Consider the following 7,981-nt stretch of genomic DNA (forward strand, 5'->3'; position numbering starts at 1 on the left):
GAGAGCCCCTGTCCCTTTTGGCACCTGCAAGGCTAATCTTAATGCCTGAGGAGATGGGGCTGTTTCTCCCTCCGTGGGAAGGGCATGCCCGGAGCCTGTCCCACGGCAGACGCAGGAGACAGAGACCCAGCACGTCTGGGGTTGTGGGCAGGGCTATGACTCAGCCTGCCCCGGGAGAACCACGGGCTTGGAGGAGACGGTAGCAGACCCATCATCCTAAAGGAGACAGAGCACAAAGAGCAGGACAGAAACCAAACAAACTGGCACAAGGGCACCTGAACGCGCAGCTGGGGAAAAGCTCGGGCAGATAATCGGCGAATCCAATTTCCAGCCGGCTCTGCAGTGCATGCGTCAGCCACCAGCATTTTCCATCAGGCCTTCAACATCTCCGGGAGCCCAGATTTTTGAGCAAGTAAAAGATAAGGAACTGACCCCCATTCCCACCCCAACCCTCACCTCTGCCTCGGCCTATGTTGGCGTATACATGCATCCTTCCCACCCCAGGGGCAGCTCAGCTCCAGCACCCCCTCCCCTCCCCTGCACCCACGCACCTCACCCCACCCATGCATTCCCTTCTAGTCTACAGCAAAGCAGGGGTTAAAAACACCAGCTGTGGGTTTACAGGGCTGGGGTTCTAAATCCAATTCTGTCACCTGCAGGTTGCATGACCTTGGGTATGTTAAGCTCTCTGTGCCTCAGTTTCCTCATCTGTATGCGGGGATAAGAACCCAAAATGGTATCTACCTGCTATGGGCTGAACTGTGTCATGTCCCACTCCCCCACCCCCCACCCCCCACCACGGCCAGCAAATTCATATGCTGATGCCTTAATCCCAAGTACTTCAGAATATGACTGAATTTGGAGATAGGCCTTCAGAGAGGTGATTAAATTAAAATGAGGCTGTTGGGGTAAGCCGTAATCCAACCCGACAGGTGTTTTCACAAGAAGAGGAAGAGACCCAAGGGGCATGGTCACAGAGGAAAGATGGCAAGAAGGTGGCCTTCTACAGCCAAGGAGAGAGGCCTCAGAAGAAATTAATCGTGCCTGCACCTTGATCTTGGATTTCCAGCCTGTAGAACTGTGAGGAAATACATGTCTGTTGTTTAAGCTACTCAGTCTGTGGTATTTTGTGACAGAAGCCTAGCAAATCAACACCCTACCGCATAGCATTGTGGTGGGGATTCAACGAGACGGAGCATCTAAATTGCTCTACAAAGCTCCTGGCTCCTAAAGTGTCTTCTATTATATGGCCGCTTTTGAATCCACAGCCACTCACTTTCTATACCCCTCATTTGGTAAGCCTTGTGCCAATGCTTGTGAAGGGCTAAGTTCCGGTGAGAGTTAAGTAAGTTCTCTGAGGGCCCAGGTAGTAGATTTCTGACCTCCACATCCAGCCTACCCTAGAAGTGCCTAATCTAGAAGGGCTGCTCAAAAAACATTTGTAGAAATAATATTGTTTCAATAATTATCCAGGGACTGGAGTAGGGAACAAGGCAGACAGTCTTCAGAAAGTTTATGGTTTAGTGGGAAAGGGGGAGACACTGATCACGTAACACCTTTTGCCTTCAATCAAGAAGCCAAGCGGACTTGGAATGGAGGTGCTGGCTGGAGTCCTGGTGATCCGTGGGAGAGAAGGCACCAGCTGGTACCCACTGTGTGCCTGCTATGTCCTAGGCATTGGGATAAACAGGCTTCCGTGTTAACGTACACTGTGTTCACAACAGCCCCAAGCAGTTGGCTCTGTTTTTATTTTAGTTCTACAGATGAGAAAACTGAAGCACAGGGAAATAACTTTCCTAGGCCCACACAACTTGTAAGCAGAGTTCACAGCTGAGATTCAAACTCAGACTGTCTAGCATCAGAGCCCCAATTATCTGGAAGAGTGTGCTGACAGAACTCCAGTCAAAGATGGTTCTCTCAGGCTCGTGGCTTTGTTTTCATGGCTGGGCACACAGCCACTGTGACGTGCGGTGGGGGGATTGGTGTCCCCTCTGTGCTATAGAACCAGTCATGGGCAGGAGAGGCAGCACCCATGACAGGTCCCCACACTTTCCTTCTAGCTTTTGAAATGGCTTTGTCCCCTACCTCCTGGACAGGGGACAAGAACAGACCTCAACTAAGAAATGCATCCACAGGAGGGACTTATATCAATGACTTCTCTTGTTTTCCTCTGGCCACTTGCTTGGTGTAGACAATAGGACAGAAGGGATTTTGCTTGTTTTCCCCACATTTACTGCGTGGTAATGAGATGCTCAGCATAGTGTTAAGTGTTTTCCATCTGAAAGAGGCTCTGTCAAGGCCTAGGAGATAGATCTCAGATCCAAAGGGTTCCAGACCCAGCAAACACTGCAGGGAGGGAGCAGAGGACCAGTGAGGGGCACTCCAAAGCTGTCCCACCAGAGAAAAAGGTCAGGGCCAGAGAGAATTTGTGAAGGTTTTTGGAGCTTTTAGTGTACTATGAGTCCAGCCTCCCTCCCAAAGGGCTAAGAGCCTGCCTCTCACCTCACCCCCAGGGAGTGTGGGTATACAGGGTTCCTGGGAGAGCCTGACATGTGCCCCTGAGGCTTGGAAACCTAATCCCAGCCTAGAAAATCAAAACATGAGCTGGGGGCTGGCAGGGGGCTCTGGCTGCAGAGCAGAAGCCTTGTGATTCTAGGGTCAAGTACGCCCCAAATGCTTCTAGTCGGCCAGCTGTGGGTCTCTGAGATGAATACTGGCATGGGGTCATCCAAGGAGCTGTCCCAAAGGGTGGCCTGGAGGAACAAACAGAGTGCAGCAGAGAGAAGCTAGGGCACTTCCCAAGAAGGAGCAAGCACCAGCCAGAGTAGGAAAGCATTCAGCCTGTTTAGGGGAGCTGGAGGTAAGAGGGAAAGACTCCTCAGAGGCAGGGTCTCCAAGGAACCCAGGAAGGACCCACCAGAATTTTCCCAGGCCCAAAGAGCACCCCCCCCCCCCCCGCTCCCTTCCCTCTCTTCTTTCCCTGCCCTTCTCAGTTCTGGAAGGGTCAGAAACCCAAGTAGCAATAAGGGTAAGGGGCATAGCTGGAAAGAGAGGAACCAATCACACACCCTCCCCAGCAGCAGGTCCCTGTCCTGCCCAGGCTGCTACCCCTCAAAGCCCAGTCCTCAACACTGGATTTTGGGAGTGATGGTTTGCATGACAAAAGGCTTTTTCAGTTAACCCAAAGCATTCCACCTGTGAAGAAACACCCGCTTTCCTTTAGACAGACCTTCTCTGGTGCATTTTAATGATCTGGATTATTAACATTTCGTGTATCTCTAGCTTTTCCCCACACCTGCAAAATGAGCTTTTACAAGCAGAGACACTGCATCCTCTTCTCCTTTGGTCCCCTCCATGGACCCGATCACCAGAGACCAGTGTGCTTGATGACTAAAGCACACTTTTCAGGGACACGCCGACCGTATGAAGTGCGCCGCAGTCATGAGCAAGATCAACCCCCTCCATTTTCAGACTGCTCCAGCTGAACAAATACATACACCATCCCTCAGCCTTGTCTCTCCCTGCATTTCAAGCGGTAGGTGGTGCTAATAAAAACCTCGTATTTGTGTAGCACTTTACGGTTCCGAAGCCACCCTCGTCACCTAAAGTCACCCTCCATCCCCCACACCATCCCAAACCACTCCCCACCCACACGGCTGCTTTTCCTGATGGCCGCCCCGTGCCAGCCCCTGCCTGGGGAGGCCACGCGCCCCCCTGGGGGAGCCCGTGTGTTGTGCGAAGCGTCTCCTCATAAAGAGTCAGCTGGCCAGAAACGTGGGCAGAGAGCGAAGGGCAGCGTGTTCAGGGTGTGTTTATTATGTTCTCACAGCCTTGTTTATAGTAAAGGTGAATGACATTATCCCACTTTGCACAGTAATGAGACAACTCAATGAGGACTCCGTCAGCCAAGCGGTTTACATGGCAGCTGGGCGGCTACGGATCTGTGGTGCACGCCGCGTGACTCAGCTAGGGCTCCCGCGGCTGGAGCGCAAGCCGCTGGCCACCTTTCCCCGCACACGGCACACGGAAGGCGGCCGAAGGGTCCAAAGGGAGTAACGATCCACAAGGGAGCAGTTTCTCGAGCGGGCCTGGCCCCCAACCCTGGGAAGGCCAGTGGCCCCGTCCCGCAGCCTCCCATCTTGGTCCATGGCATCCCTGGGCGGTCCCGGGAGGCCACAGGGACAGGAAGACGTTTCTGCTCTTGGCTTCTTCCTCCACGATCTCAGGCCAAGTGGCACAGGTCCTCAAAGGCAGGGGTGACTTTTGCCGCCTCTCCCGCTTCTGACCCGGAGAGACGCATATTTAATGAGGGCTGACGCTCGGCGCACTGAAGGACAGTGTCAGGTGGAAAATCAGATTCCTCTGCTTTGCGTGGAAGTAGGCACGGACACGGTCAGGATGGTTCTGGGCACTCGTGTCGACAGGGACCATCTCTGCCTCTGCCTGTGCCACTTTCACCTCTCCTTTCTGCTTCATGGAGAGGCAGCCGGCACCTCAGCCATTCGTCTTTCCCACCCTGTTCCTTCCTCTTCAGTCTCTTCCCCCCCCCCTCCCCCAGCTCTCAACACAATGGATTCGTGTCTTTCCCTCACAGTCCAGGGCCCCGGGGCACGTGCACACCCCACCCCGCTCCCGGAGGCTGGGCCTGCCGCCCGGGGCAGAACACCGTTTCACAGCTTTGGTTTATTCAGAGCAGCAAGTTCTGGGGCGGGCGGGGAGGGGGAGCACCAGAGAATAAAATCAACTAGGAACTTTCATCTGCCCACCCAGCCTGAGACCAAAGAGGCGATCGTGAGGGCTAACAGCAGGCACTGAAGCCCCACTGTGGCCTTGGAAAAGAAACCTCCAAAGAGCATATTCCTGGAGTGGGTGACCGTCCGATGAGAAACCTGGAAGTTGTCGTGCTTCCGCTATTATTACCCCGACACACCCTTTCCCCTGCTACCTGAGTTTCAACTACCACGTCATCCCATGGCCTTGGATACAGAGGCACAACCAAATGCAGACGGCCAAACACAGAGTACATGAGAGCAAACAGACGAGGGAGCAGCCCAGGAGGCAAGCTTGGAGGAAGCACTGCGAATGAAGCTCAGGATGAGTGGGAAAACCTCTCTTAATCAAATACCCTCCAGAGCTCCCCGCCATCGGCACACCCGCTGCCGAACACTGCATGCAGCTGGAACGTTTTGATCTCAAAGGAGCGAATCAGACTGAGACAGCACAGAGGCAGCCTCCCTGAATTAAGCTCAGGGCTGGTGGGTTCCGGGTGTTGTGCCTGATTGCATCTTGGCTTGCTCCAGCCCTCTTGGCCACACGTTTGCATAAGCTCAGCCCTGCACATCCTCACTCCTCAGGCCAGTGCTTCCTCACCTCACCTGCACGTAGAATCACCTGGGGAGCTCTGAAAACTGCTGATGTCTTGGGTCGTGGCCCCAAGCTGTTCTGGGGTGGGACCTGGACATTTAGATTTCAAAACTCTACAGGTGATTCCAATGAGCAGCCAATGGTGGGAGCCACTGTCTTAGAACATCTTTTTTCAAAGCATGGTCTATGGGGACTTACTAAAAATGCAGTTTTCTGGGTCTGAAAACCCAGGTCTTTTGGATCAGCATCTCTGGGTGTGCAACCTGGGAATGAGCACTTGTAACAGGCTTTCTGGGTGAGCCTGGGCATGCTCAGAGGATCCTTCCTCACCCCAAATGTGCCCCGGGGCTATGAATGGTTGTTACTGATTATGGTCTATTTGGTTTGCCAAAGGCAATGGGAAATCTTACACCTAGCCTAAAAACAGGTTGACGCGCAAGTGGGGCCAAAAGGCCACTTGGGGGTGGAGAGCAGTCCTAAAGATCACAGCTCTGCCTGGCCTCCTGCCCTGGCTTGCCCTGGGTCTTCAGAGGTCCCAGGCCCAGAGCAAGCCTCAAGCCCAGAAGGCAGTCCACAGCACAAGCCTGGCACGAGGACAAAAGGAAGACCTTAAATGGAAGAAGTGGCACCTGCAGAGGCCCACCTAGCGAGGCAGATGAGGGCTTGTGGAAGAGGAGACGGGCAAGAGGGCAGGACCGGGAGACATGGACGGTCATGGATGAGGTATGCTTTGATATTGCTCTAGATGTTGTAAACATTTCTCTTTGTTTCGTCACAGACCAAAATCTGGGTTGGCATGACCTAAGTGCCTGAACATAGGCATCAGAGCAGAGAGCTCTGTGCCTTTTGTGGGAAGCAGGACAGAAAGGGTGTGAGGACAGCTTTACCCCACGGGAAGATGGTCTCTGTGGTGTCCTGGACTCATGCTCACAATGGTCTCACACACACACACACGCACGCAGACACTCCACGGGAGTACCATAAATATAGCCATCACATTCCTCTACACACAGACACATGCCCACATACGCTCACGTAGCGGCAAAATTCAGGATACCCAAGCTTGGTCCTTCACGCCTCCCCATCGTGGGAGGAAGTCACTGGGCGCCATGACACCACCATCTGCAGCCTTCATTCCACCAATGGTTGGCAAGAACTCTAGGCCTCAAGTGAGGCCACTGCACGACAGTCTTGTTCAGACTTCTCCTGGGGATAGTGGAAGTGGTAAAAAGGCCCCTCTGAAACATTTCATTTTTCCATAACTCTGTGCCGTTCCAATTTACATGCACCTCATATTCGACAGTAGAGTTGGCAGCAGATGTACATTTCATATGTAAACAATGTTTAAAATACCCTGTTCAAGAATTTGATCATTAAATTAATTCTGGCAGCTTTAGCTAAGAATGGTTTTTTACCAGTGGGGGCAGGGGAACACTACCTGATCTAACTAACAACACCTATTTGAGGCATCGGAGTTCTTGAACATGAGATTTTACAGAGTGCTTCGGTGTGAGGGCTAAGAGGTATGTGTTCTCTCCTTGATGGTTCAGACAGCCTTACCAGCCCTCACTTAACAGATACAACGTGTCATGGCGGAGCAATGGACCCTAACACCAGTGGGACTCAAGAGCCTTCTTGAACTTGTCTAGCTGCAGCCAAGGAAGGAAGAAATTCACAAAGTTACTGGACAGGAATGCAAACACTAGAATCCTGTGTACCTAAAGAGGCCCATCACCCCACAAAAGGAGAACGCTTCAGCCCAGTTCTCAATCGCCTGCACGCCAGAGCTTACGCCTAATCGCAGCTATTTCATTTAGTCAAGCTGAAAGTTGTGGAGATCTGCAATGACTCCAAATCCACCGGCTGTGAATTATCCCAATAGTAACTCCACCATATTCTCTACGATTTGGTCCACCTGGAGACCAGCCTCTTCCAGACTCCTCTTCCACTTTCCGATCTCTCTGCTGAGGATTCATATCCCTGGCACTGCAAATTTGTGCTGAAGTCCACTTTTTTCTCAGGAAGCTAGGGTGCTTTACGCTCACCCTCCAAGGAAGAGTATCCTGACACATTTCCAAAAGGAGCCTCAGGGTACCATGAAAGCATTTTAGGAAGATTCTCCACAGCCAGATGTTCACAGTGATCTTAGCCTCACCTCCTGTTCCATGTTCAATCCCAAAAGGTCAGAGATCAAGAAGGAAGTTGCTGAATAGCCAAGATGGCTCTCATGAGAGAGACCTTTCTAAGAAAGCATGCTCCCAGGAAGCAAGCTGAAGAGTTACAGCCTAAGTTCCCATTCTCCCCCATCATAATTACATGACCTGCATGGAAGGGGGGACAGGGAGAGACAAGGAAAGTATTAGGCACCATGAAAGCTGTCCATGCTATGGGAATTCACCTCCCTTTGCCAAGCTGTCTGTCATTCTAAGAGATCAGTGATGTGTGATGCCACAGGGAGGTGACGGCAAATACATTAAGCAACAGAGAGGTTATATGGCGCCCCATTGCACAAAAGTCTACTGGAGCTATGTTCCCTGGTCATTCGACTTCTGGAATACTTCTTGGTAGAATCAAGGAAGATCTGCAAGCTGTATCTTTCTTAAAAGCAGACGCCACA

This window comes from Lynx rufus, unplaced genomic scaffold (assembly GCF_022079265.1).
Source record: "Lynx rufus isolate CCGP_SWC_20201006 ecotype Redwood Valley unplaced genomic scaffold, mLynRuf1.p SCAF_15, whole genome shotgun sequence".
NCBI lineage: Eukaryota > Metazoa > Chordata > Mammalia > Carnivora > Felidae > Lynx > Lynx rufus.